We start from the raw sequence: 22,679 nt of genomic DNA, 5'->3' as shown, positions 1-22,679 counted from the left end.
CATAGCCACAAAACTATTGCTAAAGTTTCAGTAAACACATGTTCTGGTTTATTCAGAACTATTATATTATCAGCAGTTAAAGTCATAGTGCTACTGTGATAAGCATGTAGCCAGTAGGAGTCATGAAAATAGAACTTGGTGCAGTTGTTTACTTATAAAAAGAAGTAGAGTTTTGTTTATGTTTTACTTTTACTCATGCCTTGGTGATGTTTTTATGTTAATTAGTGTGCTTTGTGGGTTGATGTGTTTACATTTATGAAGATGAATAGGACCCACTTGAGGCCCTGCCCACTGCAATGAAGTTAGTCCTCACCATGGATATGAACTTCAGCACTCTCAGCAAAGTGTACCTGTTTAAGGCAAGCACTTTAGAATGTGTAGAAAGACACCATAGCTATTTCTCTGTAAAATCTAAGTTCTTCCTGTATACACCATTTATAAGTTTTCCTCATATGTTTTAACAAAATCAAAATAATATGGATAATTTATGTTGAATTAAATTCAAGTAAACTGTGTCTTCCTTCAGCAGATGATTTATTCTTTAGAAGCCTCTTTCTCCTAAGTGATCAAAGAGAAAGATTTCTTCAGGGACTTTCTGCATTACTTCATGGATTTAAAATGCAGAATACTAGTTTTGATTTACCTTCCTTCTTTCTTTTTTGTTGCATTCCACTCTCCAAAAAGTTTTGTTGGTTCTTACATGTAAATAAGTCTCTCTCTCTCTAAATAATAAGTTAGAATGACATCAATAACCTGTACAGTTTTCAGGTATTATATCCTATATTCCAGCTTTCATTCTTAAATTTAAAACATCTTAGTTCAATGATACTTATTCATAAGTATTTCTAAATTGTAAAATAATCTGTATTACATCCTTTCTACCATGTGTGATTAGGAACAAGAATTTTTCCTAGGCTGCTCATTTTAAACACATCCTATATGGATAAATAGTCAATTCAGTTGTGTTGAAGATAGTGGGTACACGTGTTACAAATTATGAGGTGTTAATGGGATAAGTCTGAGCAGCTATAAACAACAATCCTCAAAATTCAGTTGTTCAGACACAATCTCTTTATAATCTCTCAGACATAAATTGCTTTATACGGTAACAATTCAGAGTGAGTGGGGTGATTTCTTTTGGTAAGATTTCAAGAAACTAGGCTAGCATACAGATCTACCCTCTTCAATATATAGTTTCTGATATAAACCTGGTTATCACTATTCATACTCCACTGGTGAGAACATAGAGACATAACCACATCTAAAAGCACAGAAGGCTGTGAAGGTAACTACCGGAGCACCCAGGTGTTTAGGAGGAAGGCAAGAATGAGTTTCAGCTGACAGCTGGCAGTATCTAAAATACCTCACGACCTAGGCTTTCAGATAATATGGTCTCCAAATAGTGCAAATATAGTTGTATTTATGTAGGTACCCAGAGCATCAAGATATACTCAGGGCCAGAGGTTCAAGTGAAAAGTGGGCATAATAAAAGGGAGCACAGTATTGGGGATACCACTAAAAAACAAACAAAACAACAAAAATACACAGGGTGATCACACATTTCCTTTAATTTGTTTAACAAAGTTAAGACGTTTATTGGAAGAGACTCCAACTACTATGGTGGTTGTATGTTGAGAAAACAATGCAGCAAGCAGGACTGGGATAGGTGACATCAACACGGGCAGCATCAGTGATTTCTGTAGCCACTGTCCATGTCAATCTTGTTTAATGGCAGAGATAAGCGCAGATTAAGCCAGCAAGTAGTGGGGATCTGATCTGAAGATGACAGCAGAAAGCAGATGTCAGAATACATCTGTGACTGAATAAAGAAATGAGTAGTGGCAACTAATTTGTCACCTAATCAGACATTCAAAAGACAAAGACGACCCTGTCAGCCTGCTCCATATTTGAGTGTCATTCAGAGGGGAGAGGGGGGAGAATCATAGGGGAAAAGGGGATGGACTCACATGAACAAGTATAAAGGACACATGGACAATAACTAAGGTGGGGGTGGAAATGGGAGGGAGGTGGGGAGCACTGAGGGGGGCAGGGCTGGGAATATAAAACAGAAAACTGTACTTGAACAAGAATTAAATAAAAATTAAAATAAAAAAATACAAAGACTGAGTGCTTTTCTATTTTTGTTATTGTTCATTTTTTAATAATATTGCTATTATTCCTTGTAGACTGCCATGGGAGTGGTAAGAAGTTATGTTTTCAACAGTTACTGGGTATTTAAATGGGAAAAATAGGGTGAAAGCTCAGCATGGAAAACTACTGAAATTCTAAGCATTAGATTCTTTTCATAAAGAGATGAATGTTAGGAAACTTTCCCAGCACAGATTAAAAAATACTTTTTTACTATTTATTTATTTATTTTTAAAGATTTTATTTATTTATCTTTAGAGGGAAAGGGTAGGAGAGAGGGAGAGAAATATCAATGTATGGTTGCCTCTTGTGCATCCCCTGCTGGGAACTGGCCTGCAACTCAGGCTTGTGCCTAGACTGGGAATCAAACTGCGATCCTTTGGTTCACAGGCCCTCATTCAATCTACTGAGCCACACCAGTCAGGGCAGAAAATACTTTTTAAACCAATTAAATATAATGTTTCTACAAGATCTCCAAACTTTTGGAATCCAAAATTAACAGTCAAGTTCCTCAAAAACATATTCTAGAGGTCATGGGTATAAGCTGAGAAAGTGACAATCAAGACTAGTTCATTATTATTATGCAAGAACATATTCACATACCATTCTTTACTGAAGTTGGGTAGATAATGAGCAGAACAGCATGTTCTTCCTGTGTTTGCCGAACAGCATACCTTCTTTAATAGTTCAACTATGTTTTACTTTTTGCCTTTATTGTTCTGTAGTTCTTTGCCTTTACATGTGATATTAGGAAGGTTACAATTATTTCATAGTATACTTTTCCTGGTGGAGTTAAATTTAAGATGGTTTTCCCTTCACATTTTTCTGAAAAGACAAAACCTTCCTGTGAAATACACATCTACTAACCCCTTGTGCTGTGTAGTCAATTCTGGAAATGGTGCTTCATGTTAGGTGTCTTTAGCACAATTGGGGAAGGCAAGTGCTATAAGTTCTTCCACCTCAAGCCAGCTACTGTTCTGGCCTTTGCCCTTTATTTTCTTCAGAGACATGAAGCCTGGGGATGTGTGACCTTTCTAAAAATGTTTTAAACATAAACTACTGATGACAAGATATTTTTTAATATCGAAAGCACAGCCACATTTTTTTGGTTTAATCATTCTGGGACCCTTTGGTTTTTAGTCTGGAATTTCAAGCAATAGGGACATAACCGTAATTCCTCAAGGACAGAGCAATGTGACCTCTTCATTCTACCATATTAACACATGAAATTGATTTGAGATTTAAAATGACATTTGAACAAGAACTATTGGGATATGAAAAAGCACAGGGCTTTGTGATTTTTGTATAATTATATTGAATGACAAAATTTATTATAGAGTTTTTGATTCTCTCCTTTGAGCCCAGAATTCTAGTCACATATTTTTTTATTTAAATGGGGAAATGCCCTCTATTTTGATAGTTACCCATTAACTTACTAAACAAACAAACAAAATCTGTGTTCCATACCAGAGGTCACAATGTAACTCAGCTCATTTCACTGCTAAAAACATACCCAATGCACACACACACATAAAACATGCATATATATCACAATTTATATTTGATCAATAAACAAAAGACAGACTGGACTCAAGGAATATTTATAGGTATTCAGGAATGCACACAAGAATAAAGACTAACCCCTGCTCTCATATACTATACAGTAAGAGCAAATACTTATTTGGTGATAATTTGGACAATGACAAAAGGAATTATCAAACATAAACTGCTCTAAGGAACTACAGAAGTGGCGCTAAGAGGGATAAGGATACACAATAGACATCTTATAGAAGAAATACTGTTTTAATTAGGCCCTGATGTGGGGCAATTTCTGCAAAAAAAAGTAACAAAAGTTAAAGAAGGAAGAGTATATAACATTAAAAAACATAGGCATGTGCCTAGACTGGGAATCAAAGATGATTCACTGCACTTGAAGATGTACAAAAATGTTCTGCAATTCAGGACTTTCATATTTCTTTGGTAAGGAGGTGGGGCATAGTATGAATCAAAGCCATCCAATTTGAATGTTGCAACTTTGCCATTCAAAGGATGAAACTATTCCCTCTCCTAAGTAAACCCCTATTTGTCTGTAGTAAAAGGAGGAGCTGAGAGAGGCATCACCTGAGGTCTTGTTGGGCTATGTATAGCTGATAGATACTGACAGTCTGGTTAGGTATAAGGTCTCTAACAGGAAACCAGTGAGGATTCAGAAGTCAACCTTAGGACCAGATATACAGTTTCAGAGATCAAAAGACAACACTGGGAGAAATGAGAGGGGTCTCTTAGAGGTGTACCTAGGTAAGCCAATTGGAAATTTGAAACACCATACCTACTGCCCTACACATCTCTTAAGAATCATTTCATGACATTGTTTCCTCTGAATTTTACCCTAAATGTGCACCTACCATGTATTTCACCTGAAAGTGGGATACTCTGTTTTCTCTTTCAGGTATTTAAAAATGCAGTATTTAATTTTATTGAGGTTCTTTTTCTAAAAAAGGTTTTATTTATTTATGTTTAGACAAAAGGAAAGGGATGGAGAAAGAGAAAGGGAGAAACATCAATGTGTGTTTGCCTCTCACGTGCCCCCTACTTTGTGCCCTGACTGGGAATCAAACTAGCAACCTTTTGGTTTGAAGGCCAGTGCTTAATTCATTGAACCACACAAGCCAGAGATTATTAAGGTTCTCTAACCTCTTTTTTGCTTCCATCAAACCATGAATCTTTGAGAACATTGGCATGTCTTTTTCACCATTGTCTTAAGTCATCCAGTTTACAAAAAACACCCCAAAATAAAAAAAAATAACATCTAATAGATTCTTAGGAAACCTTAAATGACAGGTTGAAATAATTCAAGAGGATCCTGGAGCCAGTCTCTAAAATGAGGTTGCTTGCAAACCTAATCAAAGTCAGAATTTACCTATACTTGATCCTATAGTTGGGGACAATTAGGACCCATGTGGGAAGCAGGGATGCAGAAGAAAGCTGTCAGGCATTCCTTCCTGTCAGTGAATTTCAAATATTTTAAAGTGCACTTTTAGTATGTTGAGACCAGGGATAAACATAAAATAATTAGTGAGCCTATCCTAATAAGCCATCAGCATGAAAATGGCTTATAATACAGACTATATAATACAGACTACCATATTTTTGGACCATGAGATGCACCTAGATTTTAGAGGAGGAAAATAGAAAAATTTTAAAGCAAAGAATGTGGTAAAATACTTAATAACATAAATAACATAATATTTCACCAATGTAAATGTAAACGCAACTCAATAACAGCATTAACAACCATTATTCCTCCCAAATTTGGGGAAAAAGTACATCTTATAGTCCAAAAAATATGGTATATATTATTATATATTTTACATAATATAAAATTATATTTTCTATATTATGTGGGTATACAAAATATATAAAGTATAGAATGTATTTTATATGAATATATATAGACACACACACATTCATGTATTACTTGGTGGTTGTAAGTTGCTTTCTCTATTTATAATTTGCCTGATTCTTAAAAACTATCAAAAAATGTAGAAGTAATAACAGACTAAGTAGATGAGTTCCAAGTACTTATCCTTGAGGGATCAAGTGGAGAAGGCGTTATAGAAATCTTGGATCACAGTAGAAATGAACACTCAAAAGTGAGGTCTTATCAGTAATTCAGTGTGCAGTCCCTTTGATGATAGAAGGCTAGAAAAAATAGCCATCTATGACGAATCAGAATTCAAATCCAAGGGTAATGGTCATTTGAAGTTTGGAAGGAGGAGGCATCTATTTAGAAAGACATGAGCACTGGCTTCAGGGAAGAAGGCAGTTTACTGAAAGACATTTCCTTCTTCACATATAGTGTATGTATTAGCCATAGCATACATTTTACAAGTTGTTATTCTTATAGCACACAAGGGTCTCTTCTTCAACACCAGAAGTATATATATTGTGTATTTATTAGGCTAAATTTTATGAATGCAAAAATAAAGCCTTCATTTTAGCTCTTCATATTTAATATGTATGTAGTTTTTCATACAAATTATTCAACATTTACTGAGGAAATACAGATGGCTAAATCTTCATTGAATAGTGCTACTATTGTCATATTTATTTCCCCTTTTACACCTATATGAACTTCTGTTAGCATTACTCTTTGATATGAATGAGTATCCCATTCTGACAGGAAATCATTCTAAATGTGGGTACTAAACTATGAGTTCAACACAAAAGAAATAGAAGTCATCAACCACATAGTAGTTTCAAAAGTGCAAAATTCTACTCCAAGCTGTGTACCTTATTTTCAATCTAAAACCAAATTTATTTTCTTTTCTTCAAATCTATTTTACCTCCCATGGTATGAATCTCAGTTCATTTAATCATTACCAGCATACTCACTAAAGATACAAGCTTCTGTTGTTCTCACCTATTTCCTCTTCCATTTTTATGCATCAAACAACAGTTACTATGTTTTATCAAGTCAGTTCTTCAATATATTTTATATTTGCTTCTTTGTACCTACTATTTTCTGTCTCATCAGTATCCATTACTGATGGCTTGTTTCAGGTCTATATCACCTTATTCTTTGAAAAAATTGAAATTCCTTAAAATTTATATTGAATAAATTTTACACAATGGTAGTAGTACAGCTAAATAAATCAAGTTAATAAATAGAACATTCATATGGGAAATATAATACATCTTCCAGAAATAAAGTTAATTTTATTAACCATTGGTATGTCAAATGTTAAGAACAAGTGTGGATTTCTTCTGCAATTGATTAATCTAGAAGTTATGAAGAGTATGCTTGGTTAAGCAACAAGGTCATGGAAGATGGACCTAGCTTGAATTAAATCAATATCACTTTGTTATTCTCTATACTAAACCAAAAAGCCTATATGAAAATCAACACTATATTAAAATAAGTAAATCTTAGTGAGATTTATGAGAACCTGATAAGAGAAAAGAGGTTGGCTCAGCATTAACCAAGGGTATAAAATCTTCATTTGTGTTTTCAAACAGCATCATTTGTATGTGTTTTTTAATTAAAAATTCAAACACATACATCAACACTATATAGTGTTATTTACTATTATATGCTAAATATTATGTATTTACATCAAATTAAAATTTTAGTAATTCTGTATATGTTGCATATTTGCTGCTATTTTTTCAAGTTTAAATGTGAGCCAAAGTAAGAATGATTGGGTATAAATAGGTAAATATGAGAAAATATCTTATTAGAGGAAAGATAGGGATAATAATTTAGTAAGACTGTAAGTTATCAATTAATGTTTTTCCATCCCAATCTATTTTTGTTCTATAAGAAATGTTTTGCTGACTTATTAGAAATATTAAATTTGCATTTTAGGAGAGTTTAATACATAATACTACAGAGATTTGGTTAGAGAATTCTATAATATTTTGTTAGCAAATTCTTGGTTGATTTTATTTCTTTTCAGTTTAATCACTTCATGGACATTGGACTTGTAGAATAAAACTAAAAATTCTGACTGATTTTAAGGATATCTGAAGTGACTTTTTAGAATAATCATTTGTTAACCAAAGTGCATTTTTTGTTGTAAAACTTTACTATTTGCCCTGTAGTTAGTAGGAACTGGCTCTACTTTTTTATTTTTGTTTGCTTGGGCATTTATTTATTTTGAATATTTAAGAGTTTGATAATTACTATCCTATCAATCATGAATCATTAACTGAATATCCTTTGTTGACATTTGATGGTAAACATTAGGTGGAAGCCTCAAATTTGATGCAGGTGAATATATTATAATATCCTTAAAAGCACTGCAGATGAAAGGGTAAGTAACAGAAGACAAAATTGTTCATTAAGATTCCATGTTTTGTGGTGATTTTAATTCAATACAAATTTAGTAATTTGCACACATTGGTTTTCATCCAATATTCATTGAACAATTCTCAATTTTTACTTTTCCTAAAAACCATTTATATTTCAATTATAAGTCTATTGTAGTATTCATTATAAGAAGAATGACCATGTAATTTTTCCTCAAACTGAGACATTTATGAGTCTTAGCTTGCTCAGATAGATATCACATGGCTGATTCATAAACACATGTAAGTTATCTAGGGAAAAAAGAAAGCCAATGAGAAGTTAGGCTTCATAAAGAGTTTGAAATAATATTAAAATTTAAAATAGCCATCATTAAAATGAAATGCTTGAGTTAGGAATTGAAGGAGGTAAGGAAGTTGACCAAATGGACTTTCAGGGGAGCAGTGTGGTGATTTAACAATACATGTAGAAGACCTATTTTCTAATATCTAAAACACAAAGCAAGGTAACACTCTTTTTATCACTGAAAAAGTCTTGTACATAGATGATCATGAATATTCTTGAGGTATAGATTTTCTGTTTAGTTTTATTTCTTCAGTATTTTCAAAATGTTTTTTTTTTTAATTAATGACAAACAACCATAGTACCAGGTTTCCTAAGGCTCTAGTCTGGGGGAAAATAAATGATAGTCTAATGTCATTATTTATAGAAAGTTTACTGCCATTGTTTTGGTCTCGATAATATAATTTTATTTTGTGTACCTTTAGATTTTTTAAAATCATTTTTATTGTTATTTTATTACAGTTGTCCTAATTTCCCGCCTTTGACATCCTTTGCCATTCCACCCCCTACTCCCATTTTTTTATTTTGCTATGAATTAGCTAATTTATAATAGTTAGGTAAGAAATAGAACATGTTCATCAACATGCTAATTTGCTAATTTGAGAAATTAGCAAACTATATATTTCAGCTCTTGATCAAACTATATATTTCATCTTGCAAGAAGCAGCATGACATATCAAACTCGTCCTATTTGCTTTTGAAGATATTCATTTTTATTGTCCTTTTCTTGTTCAATCCATCAGAAAACAAATCTGTTCACACCTGTCATTTTTAATGACATGCTGATTTTTTAATTAAGTGTATCTTATGCTATTTCTTGACATAGGACCTGAGTTTTGATTCCATTTAGGTAAGGTTATATTTAGTATGGACTCAAGAGGTTTGATATATTGCAGTGTTGCAATTAATAAGAAAACAATACCATTCAAAGAATACCTAGCCCAAACTCCCACTCTGGCAAGCTTAAAATTATTATCATACTGAAATCCAATGTATAGAAACCTAAATTACTTTATAGATTCAGTAAGAGCCTAGAGAGTGTCTCCAGTATAAATATTTTGTACAAAGTCTAAGGGGGAAGAGAAGGTCACTCATGAACTGGCCCAACATGAGGTGGCTGTGGTCCATATTATATATTTGTAAATAGTAATTGGATTATTTATTAGGATTCTCAGCATTCAAAGTCAAATTCAGAATGGAGAAATCCAGTAATTCAATCTCATGGAATATAGGTAAATAAAAATATTATATTGTGTATTTAGATTAAATTCTAATAGAATATACCAACAATAACAGATTCTGAGCAGCAAATTATAAAGTTATTCAAGAAAAGTTTTTTCAGCCATTATCTGTGACCTATAATATAAATTTCAAGGAGATATAAATAAAATATCATGAAAATATAAATAGGTTACATTCTATAATAAATCTTTCATGCATTAATCATAATTCTAATTTATTTATATTGTTATTCTGTTACAGTTGTCCCAATATTTTCACATTTGCCTTCCTCCACCCATCCCACCACCACCACCACCACCCCCGCGCCCACAGTTAATCCCCACAGCATTGTCCATATCTATGGGTAATTCAAATATGTTCTTCAGCTAGCCACTTCCCCTTCTGTCCACCATTACCCTCCTCTTATGGCAACTGTCAGTATGTTCCATGTTTTTATGTCTCTGGTTCTATTTTGTTCATTAATTTATTTTGTTCATTAGATTCCTCTTATGAGTAAGATCATATGGTATCTGTCTTTCACTGACTGACTTATTTCACTTAGTGTAATATTCTCCAGTATTACACTGTATGACACAGCATACAGAGTATGCTGTCACAAAAAGGTAGGGGGTTCCTACTTTCTTTCTGCAGTGTAGTATTTCATTGTGTAAATGTATCACAATATTTTTACCCACTCATCTACTGATGGGCATTTGGCTATTATAAATAGTGGTGCTATGAAAATAAGAATGCATACATTCTTCTGAATTGGTGTTTTGGTATTCTTAGGGTATATTCCCAACAGTGGAATCACTGGGGCAAGAGGCAGTTCTGTTTTTAATTTTTTGAGAAAAGTCCATACTGTTTTCTGCGGTTGGCTGCACCAATCTGCATTCCCACCAACAGTGCACTAAGTAAGGTCCATTTTCTCCACATCCTCACCAGTACTTTGATTGTTGCTTTATTAATGATGGCCATTCTGACATGTGTGAGGTGATATTTCATTGTGGTTTTAATTTGTACCTCCCTGATGGCTAATGATGCTGAACATCTTTTCACATGTCTATGGGTACTCCATATGTCTCCTCCTTGGAGAAGTGTCTATTCAGGTACTTTGCCCATTATTTAAATGGATTGCTTGTCCTCCTAGTGCTGAGTTGCATGAGTTCTTTATATATTCTTTATAATACTTATTATTTTGTGTACTTTCAGAAATATCCCTCTTGGTGGCATTAAGATCAGTCTTCATAAACATATTAATTAATTACATATAAAGTCCATCATATTTTTGTTAAATACTTTAAAATGTAGATTTGATAAATATATAAGTATTTAATGGGTCACACTAAGTTTTACATAACTATGGATTAAAGTTTAAATGCAGGTTATCTGAATTAATCCTAAAGGATAAGTGTAGGGAATTTCCACTAAGGGGAAATCTAAACATATTTAACAAATGTGTAAACTTTGATTTTACTGTAGAAAATGAAGTACATTATTTTGTAAGTGCATAAATTTGTAATGCAAATAGTTCAATTTAATACATTGGGCCTCAGAGATATCAAGCATCTATGCCAGAGTGATAATTCTAGGTAACTGCTTGTCAGTAGTAACACTATTCTTTTTATTTGCAATATAATTTTTTCTTTTTTTTTAAAGATTTTATTTATTTATTTATCTTTAGAGGGGAAGGAGAGAGGGAGAGAAACATCAATGTATGGTTGCCTTTTGTGTGTCCCCTGATGGGTGCTGGTCTGCAGGGAACTGGACTACAACCCAGGCATGTGCCCTGACTGGGAATCGAACCGCGATCCTCTGGTTCGCAGGCCCGCGCTCAATCCACCGAGCTACACCAGCCAGGGTGCAATATAATTTTTTCTAAATCAAAAAGAAGTGACAGGTTTTAGTACTTACCTTTGGTACTATTCTGCAGTATCCCCTCCAACCCACAAGAAAAAATATATAAATAAAGGTTAAATAGCAGTTGGTAATCACTTTTAAAAAATCATACCTGTTTTTACCCTGAAAACAGCAAGACAAATGACAGCAAGACAACTGAGTCAATAAGAAAGAATACTGAATTCTGTGAGGCTAGTCTGTCTTCCTACCTTTTGCAAAGTAAACTGGGATGGAAAGGGACCATAAAGCATAGTCAGCATTATGATAGAGCTGCAATATAATCTGTGGCCTCTGTCAACATTACAAACAACAAAAACACATTAAGAGCAGTCTACATGCCAGAACTAGTCACTGGATTTGAACTACAGTATCACTATTATATTAGAGAACACACTTGTCATTCTCAACACAGATGGGATGATTGTTACATGAAACTTTATCAATATATTTTTAAAGCATCAAACTATTTACTACACGAGGTGGGAGGTATTTATAGCATAGAAAAAGGTAACAGCAAAAAGAATACTAAGGAGAATGCATGTCTGGAAGAAATGGTTGGAGAGCTACTTTAACTCTACTTTTCTTAGTGCAGCATGAGTTGCTTTTTACTGTATTGAAATTATGGCATTGTGGAACACTGGGTTGGAAAAAAATGTGGCCAGAATAATCAACAATTAGCCATGATTGCAGTGAATGAATAGGAAAAGAGCCAAGATCTTTGAAAAAACAATTTAAATATTTTATTTATTTATTTATTTATCTTTAGAGGGGAAGGAGAGAGGGAGAGAAACATCAATGTATGGTTGCCTTTCGTGAGTCCCCTGCTGGGAGTTGGCCTGTAGGGAACCTGCCTGCAACCCAAGCATGTACCCTGACTGGGAATCGAACCGCTATCCTCTGGTTCGCAGGCCCATACTCAATTCACTGAGCTACACCAGCCACGGCTGAAAAACCACTTTAAAAATAATACTATATATTTTTCTTTTATCAACATGGTATTAAATAAATGATATAGATAGAAGATTCAGAATTATTATTGTCATGAAGGTCTGCTCCAAAATAATTTTGTCCCTCTCACCCAGGCCTTGACCCACCCATCTGTTTGCAGCAGGAAATGTTTATTTGCTCACACTAGCATTTTTGTCTCCTGAAAAAAATACATGCTTCAGTTGAGTATAGTAAAGATATGAACAGATATAACTTGAATAATTATAGCACATGTCTATTATATAGAAAAGTATTGGAAGAGTATACACCGAGAATGCTAATACTCAGTGGCAAATTGGCAAAGGATTATCTTGTATATCAATTAGGATTGCATTTCACAACCAGCAACAGAATCTCTGACTAGCAATAGGTTCAAGTATCTGGGATTACTTTCTCTTTGAACCAGAAGATCTGAAGAAGGTAGACCAAGGAAGGTGCTACTAATTAAGAATGTCATTCCAAAGCCAGACTCCTGCTGTCTTCCTGTGCTTATCCTTCTGCTTCTTCCCAAATCTCCAGTGGTCACCCCTGAGTACCTGACAGAGGGGACACTGGAGAGTCTGAAGTTTTCCCCTCCACTGAACTTTCTATCTAGAAAGAAAAATTTCTCCCAGAAAACTTTCATTTACAGATTCTGGAGCAAAATTTAATCAGTGGTCAGTCATACCTGGAGTATGGCTAGAAATGGTACTTAGATTCTAGATTTTAAGCAGTGCAAGGTCTGGAAGAAGCTACTTGAGGATAGACACTGTGTAAGAAAACTTGCACTATCTGCCTTTATTTGAATATGACTTTTAAAAGCTAGATTAAGTTAACAACTTTTAGCAAACTATTTTGGTATTTAATTATCTCAAAATATAAGCTCTTTGGGATTTGCCACGATAAAGATAGCAGTGCGAACTAAAATCCTTCATTTTAAAGAAAGTCTTTTAACCATAACACTTTTCTCACAAGTCTCCTTTTGTGTCCCTGCTTTTCCAATACAATAGACTATTTACATACTCAGTTTATACACATTTTGTAAAATAATGGTGGTGTTGGAAAAAACAAATGGAAAAAGTAATGGTGAACTTGGACTTGGAAAGTAAAACTAGTAGTATATATTGATATAGAAATAATAAGCACAAAAGAAATAAAAATTTATATTTTTAAATATAATTGCTTATGAAATGAAGCTGTTATCATAACTCAAAAAATGACCTTACATTTTAGGTTTCAGAAAAGGTATGCATTTATATTACATATTGGGCCTGGTTAATACATAAATATGATTGCTTATGAAATGAAGCTGTTATCATAACTCAAAAATGACCTTACATTTTAGGTTTCAGAAAAGGTATGCATTTATATTACATATTGGGCCTGGTTAATACATAAATACATAAATATTATTTACATAATACATAAATATCATATTATGTATATGATAGATAATATACATAAATATATAATTAATTATAATTTAATAAAATTTAATATCTATATCTATCTAAATATTAATTATTTATCTATCTATCCTCTATCTACCTGTCAAATAGTGATTCTAGAGCTATGTTTGAATATATGTTATAAATTGTATCATTTATTATTATAAAACTGAAAGAAATGCAGTCTCACAGATACACATAAATGCCACTTTTTCGTTTAACTATTTGTGGGGCTCACACAGACTAGAGTGAGGTGGTCTATCCAGCTACATTCTACAAAGAGTTTGTCAGTTTCTTTTGGACTCTATGAGCTGAGCACAGACAAGGCAGAGGTGTATAGGCCATACCTGGTTCTGGTCTTGTGGCACCAGCTATTCTTAACTGAGCATAGGTTATGGACAATAAGCATCTTGCTAAGCCACTTTGGACTCTAATTCAAAGTGTACTGCTTACAGCTATAGGATCCTTGGGCAAAGAATTCAACAGTCTAAGCTTCAAGCCTCTTTTCTATAAAACCTATTTCTCTTTTGCCTGTACTTTTGAGGATACTGCCAATCTGGAACAAGTAAAATTCCAAGTCAATGTAAACATAAGCAAATATACTAATAATGTTTATGTTACCAAAATAAAGTGAGAGCTTTCCTTTAGGAAATTGATTCCATATTAAAGTTGGAAAATAATCACCTTTCAGATCTTTATAACTTACTATTTTTGGAAAGGCCACCATCAAAAGCAGATTTTGTAATGGACTTCTGCATTTAAAATGAATTTATTGTCCTGGCTGGTGTAGCTCAGTGGATTGAGCACCAGCCTATGAACCAAAGGGTAGTGGTTTGATTCCCCGTCAGGGAACATGCCTAGGTTGCAGGCCAGGTCCCTAGCAAAGGACATGCAAGAGGCAACCACACATTGATACTTCTCTCCCTCTCCTCCCCTCCCCCCTCTCTAAAACCATATAAATAAAATCTTTAAAAAATAAAAACAAAAATAAAACAATAATTTATATTTTAAAATAAATTTTATAAAAAATACTTAAATATTTACAAATATTTATAATGCACATAAATATAATAGTTAAAATATTTACAAATAAATACTTATATTTAAAATAAAAGTGAAAATAAAATCTTAAAAATAAAATTAAAATTAAAAATCTTTAAAAATTAAAATAAAAATTAAAAAAATTAAGTCAAACTTGAGGTTTAGTTATTTCAGCACTCATTATTTGAGCACTTAGAATAATGCATTTACTGGGCTGTCTATGAAGTATTATTTAATTTTAAAATTTGAAGAGGAGAGATGCCCCCAATACAAAATTTATTGATAAAAAGTTGTGTGTTTATTCTTATATGTTTAAATTTCAGTCACCTTCAAAGTACCCTCCATCTGACATGATACACATATTGAGAAGTTTTTCCACTGCTCAAACAGTTTTTGAACTTATCGATTTTGATGCCTTTTAGTGCTTCTGCCATTTTTTTTTTGTTTCTCCTTTTTCACATTGGCAAAAGGTTTTCATTTTCATTCCATTTCCATTTCCATTTTTTCATCTAGGGAAACAAAAAAAAGTTGCTTGAAGAAAGATCGGGTGAATTTGGAGGGTGGGGTGCACAGGTCATGCCAGGTTTGGATAAAAAACTGCTGAACACTCAGCGCAGTGTGGGCAGGTGCACTCATGAATCACCCATCATGGAATGGGCAAAGGCATTGAAAGAGTCATCAAAAAATATTCACTGAACCCAAACTTGGCTTCTCAGAACAATGTCAGCTGGTGCACTGATATAGATGGGTTCCTAGAACACTCACCTAGTGTGGGAAGCCTGTACTACATGGGAACTGCCCTCCAGAACATAATTCCATTTTTTTGGTGGGGGGAGTCCCCTCTTATGATTTAGAAAACTGTTATGTCATTGTAAACTGATATTTTTTTCTTTCATCATCATCACACTAGCTTGAGTTGTTCTCTGTGAAGGAAATAGAATCGTCTTCAATCCAGCTGTCAGAAAGTCACGGAGCACTGCTAAAGAAAGTGAAGGTAAGCTTCCTGGGGCACTGAGTTAGATGCAATTTTGGCTGGACTTCAAGACATGTAATGGTGTGCACCTGTGCCAATTACATTTTTTATACAGAAAACAAAAGGACAGGAAGAGATGTTTTGATTGAATTTACAGTATAAGTGAAAACAGCCTCTGATTTTATTGCACTTATGCTAAATAGATTCTTCTTATATGTAAACCTAATTAACCTATATAATGCTCTTGTGAGATAAGGAATAAAACTATCAGCATAAACATTAAAAAACATAAACTGGTATTTAAAAATTAATAATGAATTCATTTTAGCTATAAACTTTAAAGTGTTATGGTATAAATTTATTTTGTAAGAAAGTATCACAAATATTTACAAAAGCAGATGCCTATATATTTTTAGCTTTGATAAAATAATGACATAATTTGTGAAGCAATTGTGTCACCTTTATGCAGCTTATATTTTGTGGTTCATTCTAAAGCAATATATTGTTTCTTTTATAAATGTAGCCTCTATTCTTAAGTTGATTTTAATATTTGCTCATATTTGTTATTGATGTAAAATTTATCTATATATTGATATATATCAAGTATATATTTGTTATTGATCTATAAAAATATAAACTATTTTTAAAGTTTTATATAAATGCCATTATGTCTCCTTTTATATAAATTTATGGTACATCAATTATTAACTCCCTTCATGAGATCTAATGTAGAATTTTCAAGTTTTCAGCATTGCAAATAACACTGCAGAGCAAACAGTTATATACTTCTCACTCTTCATATGTGTGATTGCTTTTCAAGAATATGTACCTATATTGCAACCTGTCAATGCCAGGCAGGTTCACTCTAGCTTCAGGGACAGAAGAAAATGAGCAGAGCTGTGGGGATGTTGACATGCTTTTATTCATGGGTGGGTAAGCCATAAGCACTGCAAGCAGCATGTCTCTCTGCACGTCTCTGTGTGGCACACATTGTGGTCCCTGTTCCCCAGTGTGACACCCACCAGGGAGACCCTAGCCCCTTTCAGATGCCAGAACAAAAAAAAGCTGGCTTCGAGCTAGAAAATTATATAATATAGCATAATTCTGGGCATGGGAGCCCACTTCATGTTATGGGAACAGTTTATTGGACCCAGTCTATGAGGACAAAGCTTATCAGGACCACTCAAGGTTATGGGAAAACTGCTCCCCTTAGTTACCCGAACAGCTGGGTGAGGAAGCCAGACTGCCTCCATTTACCCAACAATACCTAAAATTAGTATTATTAAATCTTCAACTTTCTCAAATATTGTCAAATATCTCTCTAAAATGATTTTAGCAGATTATACTTGATTGTATTAGCAAAGATGAGTTTCTATATCCCAGCACCTCCATCCATGCTTGGAATCATTAGCCTTAATATTCTATCCATTAGACGTTATCACAGTACTGTTTAAGTCACACTTGTCTGATAATCAGCAAGGTTGCATCACATATTATTATGTTCGGTGAAAAAATAGAATTGTATATGTGCCTTGCATGCAAAGGTGTTAGGGGCTTTAACATTTAAATGTGTATTACTTTGATTATTAATTCATCTTACATATAAATGATAAAATGTACGTATTTGTAGGTAAAATGGAGTCAGTCAAGCTCCCTCACCCAGATGTATGGGTGATTATGATAAGCAGTATTCATGTAACCTCTAGCATGGGCCCCCATGGGCAGAAACATGCTTTGGTATATAATATATTGGCACTCTGCCAGGTTTGTGTGCATTTAGTATACAATGGAATTGGGACTTCTGTAGTACAACATGCAGCTTGCGGTGTGCTTGGATTGCCCCACCTCAGAATAAAGGCACGCCAGACATTCCCATGGCTCTGCACATATTCTTCCATCTGCCTGAATCCCATGTGAACCTGCCCAGCCTTGAATGGCTGCAAGACAATATTGCAATACACTTTGAAGTAAAATAGTTTTAATGTTGTTAAGAAAGTTAAATTGTCCATTATATTACCACACAGAGATTCACTTTAAACAGCTTGATGTATTTCTATCCTCACATACATCATTTTACAATGCTGAGACCACATTATCTTTAGTTTAGTTTCCACTTAAATTTATATAATAAGTATTTTAAAATGTTATACATGTTCTTTAAGCTTTGAATTTAATGGCTTCTTAAGATTTCATTAAGAATATATAATAAAACCATTCATCTATGGAGGAATATGGGTGAATTTAGGTTTTAAAATTATAAGCTTTTATTTCTAACACCTAAAGTTATGGTTATTTTCATCTTTTACTTTTCTTAATAAAAAGGAACAAAACAAAAGAAATATGCAGAGAGTAATTTACAGTTTGAAATTAGGCTTTGGCATCTTATTTCACCACAAGTATTTGTGTGTGTGTCTCTAGTCTTTATTTTTGAGCCCTCCTAAATAGAATGGGGTTACTTCCACTTATTTGAGAAGTCTAGCTTCACTCATTGCCATCTTTCATAAGTTAAAGCATTAATTTTATGTTTTTACTTCTATTACTAATGTCAAGGTAAAAACATAGAAAATAGTTGTATGAAGTGCTTCTTAAATCCATAATTTACTTTAGTTCAAATTTGAGGAACAGTGAAGAACAAAAGTTCTTATTACTTAGACTAAGATCCCAAGACAAGCAGCAAATTGTGAAGAAACAACTATAAATACCCAAAGGGAATAAGCAAGATTAGATAACATTTTACTAAATTGTGTCTAGTAAGACACAATTCCCTTTCTTGAACTGTGTCTAGTAAGACACCATTTCCCTTTCTTGAATTGTTAAGGGTTAAGTAAGACAGTTGACTGGCAGGGAGTCTTACTATGGTTGTGCCATATTAAGTGGCTAATATGATCACACTACTGTGGATTCCTATTGACAACACCATTTATGGCTGAAGATTTGTATAATCCTTTTGTGACTCTAAGCAATATTATGGTCAATATGTTATTTGAAAACTGGGCTTCTTTCATCTCCTCATCTTTTTTCTTTTACCATTTGATAGTATGTAAGGGACACATCACAGGTGCAAATGGAATATCTATCTTATAGCTTTGCTTGGGAAGCATAAGTACCGTTTTCAACATAGAAGGGACATAAAGTACCATATAGTACTTTACTGCCCATAAAGTATTGAGCTATGTAATATGAAAAATAGTAGACATTTATTGAAGAAGATATAATATACAAGAAACATTGTACATAGGGCAATAATGTCTCAGTCTCCTTCAGTCTAGGCACCTTGGGACCTCACACAGTTCTCCCAATCTCCATCAGCTGCCCCGTCATATTTTTCTGAATCTCATTGACAGTGTGAAGTCGCATCCCTTTCAAAAGTGATTTTAGTTTTGGGAAAAGCCACAAGTTGTAGGGCACCAAATTGGGCTGTAGTGGGGCTGAGTCACCTGGGTGACTTGATGATTTCATGTTTGACTAAAAAACTCTGTATTAGATGTGATGTATGAGTTGATGAAGCTGCCAATCACCAGTTGCCCATAGCTTCAGCCATTTTCATCATACTGCATCTCTCAACCAATGAAGATCACTGAGCTACTCTTTATTAATTGTTTGGCCTAGAGGGGTATACTTGTGATGGACAACACCTTTCCAATTAAAAAACACAGTTAACATGGTCTTCATCTTGCTGAGACTTTAAAGCATTTGTGGAATACTTTTATTTGCACTGCACTCATTGCCTCATCCTAAAAGCTTTCTGAATTATCCAAATAGTCCACGGAGGAATGTTAAAGCTTAACACAGAATCTGATGCTCATTTGTCGCTCCACTCAGTCGTTTTGGATGAGTCAGTCACACAGTACACATGCTCACTCAGTGGTGTCTACCACCTCCTCTGACTAGTCATTATTGTTCACATATGCACATTTCAGTACACTCTCTCAGGCTGCCAGGTTACATTTATGTCATGCAAATCATTGTCATTATATTAACAATGGCTGGACCTTTTCTGCATAGACCTTTTATATTGTGTTCTCCAAAGACATGTCCATTTTGACATATGATTGGAGAACTAGATATCTTTTTGATGGAATATATAATTTGGTGAAATCAGTCTCTGATTAAGATTCAGATTGGAATACTTAAATATTGTATTTAGGCTTTATTGTTTAGACATGATCCATTTTTAATTTCTTCACAGTTTTTATTTTTTAATGTAAAAGACGGCAAAAGAATTAATATATTAGCTTACATGCATGTGAAGAATGAGTGTTCAGAAGGATATAGCCCATTAATAAGGGCACTAGAGATCCTTTGGGCTGAAACACTACAAATAAATTCTAGGCCCTCAGCCCCACTAGGCTGATAGTGGGTTTCTCTGCAAGAAGTCTAAAGACTTGGTCCTCAATGGTATCTTTCACCTGAAGGCAGAAGACACCTTGGGACAGTAGTCCAAGGTCAGCTAATTCTTGGGTACACCTGAGAAATAAAGGTATCAAAGTGTATCCAAAGCAAGTGGTTACAAACTGACAAAAAGCTGATTCCTTTAAACAAATTTACTCATTAGTTCTACCCTCACAATCATTTCCCAAACTATACTGCAATTGCAACACAATTCTGGCAAATTGAGTCTTTTAAAAGGTCTTACATTTCCCTAAATCAGGAAGAATCATCTGGCTTTACCTACTTAAGTTCTAAGTTTCTTTGCCTCTTGATTTTATATAGCATTTATATATACAGTGGTTGCCAAGGGCACTAAGAAATTATTGGTTTTTAATGTACTTAAGTACTTAGAAGATAATGTTCAGCTATGCTTAAGTATAACAGTCACACACTATGATGTTTACTTCTTTATGCTTTCCACCATGCCCCTCGCACCCAAGGAAACAGTGAAGAATGTTATAATAAATCACTTTTGCATGGGTCAACAATGTGTTTGCCTTCTTACTAGGCTGTTAAATCCCTTTTGATTATCAGCTTTAAGAATGCCTATATTTTTATTTGGAATTTTTTTAAATTTTGTTCCTTGGTTCCACAATACTGTTTTGCTAACTGTGAGTCCTGACCATTGTGTGGGTAGTGAAAACAATTTTGTGTGCTGTGATTAGCACTATATTTAATATGAGAGAGAATAATCAGAATATAAACTGAGAGTGTTTCACTCATGTAAAAGTCAATATTCTTTCAAGAGACATTTGTTTAAATGACACACACACATTATATATATATGGATTTGTATACTGGTATCTTAGATCTCTCTGGAAAATGTTTATTTTTTATGGAAAACAGAAAGCAATTTGGAATCTAATGCCCTAGGCCACTTTAACCTCTATATTCTAATAGAGACATTTTCTTCACATAAAGTGCATTTATTTTTAGCTTAACTCTAATAACAAGGTATAATTTATTTGACAGCTCGATATTTCTTTGTGTTCCTCCCCATGAATATCTTCCACAATACCAACATTTCAACAGCAATTATTTCACATCAAAATGTCATTATCACTGCTCATCCTTCTAATTTTGTTTGAAGAGTCCTCTCTTTCATAGTTTTTACATGCCATTGGCTGTTTCTTCCGCTTCCCCACAATTCCCTTTCTAAGTGTTATTTTTGTCTACTGTTCAAGAATGGGTCAAGTTTAGAATGAAGAGAGTTTATTTAGGATTCATTCTAATTGGCAATAAATAGCCTGGGGACTTAGCTGCCACAGCTGTCCCTTATTAGATCATAGTGCAGGTCATTAAATTAAAATAAGCTGTCCTAAATTCTGAACTGTACAAGGGAAGAAAGAGAAAGCATTAGGCCCTCTCACAGAGCCCTTTAGAGTGAATTATGTTGATGGTTTGTATAGAAAATGGGCCAGATGACAGCCAAGTTAGAGCAGCCTGTCACTGCAGCTAATGCTCACATGTCAGCTTTTAGAACGGAGCACAACTGAAGGCTTACGATTGATTGGCCAACAGCTTTGGTTCAGAAGGTCAAGGTGCACAGGGGGAGGCGCCCTCAAAGCTTTCAGCATGCCTGCTCTGGGCCTTCTGTTTCCAGGGTCTGGGTTTAGTAAATTATGGGATGTTGTATGTCTGTGTGTAGTTTTAAGTCACTATTGGGTTTGGAAGTTTTACTGGGAGTATGTTTACTTTTACCCAAATTTTTCTAGGTGGCTGACTGAGAGGTACACCTAAACTAACTGACACTGAGAAACATAATTAGATACTTGCATACATAGTTGAATGCTAATGGTGAAAATCAATGTTTTTGCTGCTATTCTCCTTAGTAAATTTACGCATGTTCCTTAAAAGCAGTATAGAAAGACATTCTGGTGCATGCTTTTAAAGTAAACTAGATGTGTCTCCCTTCTCTTTTCTTCAATCCCAAATACCATCTGAAATATAAGATAGCAAAGATTTAAACTATGAGGGCATCGAGATAGGAGTAGAGAGGGATGAACTTAAAATTATGTCCTGTGCGTGTGTGTGTTTACTTTAAGGTGACTAAAAATAAATGATAGCAGAGAAGAGAGGAACATTGAAACTTACTCAAACGATTCCTAAAGTTCACCAAAATAGTTCTCAGCCAGCAGTATTTGCACTGCCTGTGACGTGCTGGATGCAGGTTAAGATACACAGGCAAGATATAGGAAATGAACTGAAGTTATGTAATAAGCTGAGCTTAGGTGTTCTGACCACTGCCTGATTTTCTCATTACATGCAGTCCTGCACTAGAAGAAGACCTTCTCTATGGGAAGTATGGGACGATCTAGCAATTGCTAGAATACATAATCTTGTAACTAGAAAATGGTTTATAGTCCAGACACTTCATAGTACAAAACTAACCTTCATTTGC

This window comes from Sturnira hondurensis, unplaced genomic scaffold (genome assembly GCF_014824575.4).
Source record: "Sturnira hondurensis isolate 20B ecotype Veracruz unplaced genomic scaffold, ASM1482457v3 Scaffold0000465, whole genome shotgun sequence".
NCBI lineage: Eukaryota > Metazoa > Chordata > Mammalia > Chiroptera > Phyllostomidae > Sturnira > Sturnira hondurensis.
The sequence above is the reverse complement of the archived record's forward strand: the minus strand, read 5'-3'. Positions refer to the sequence as shown.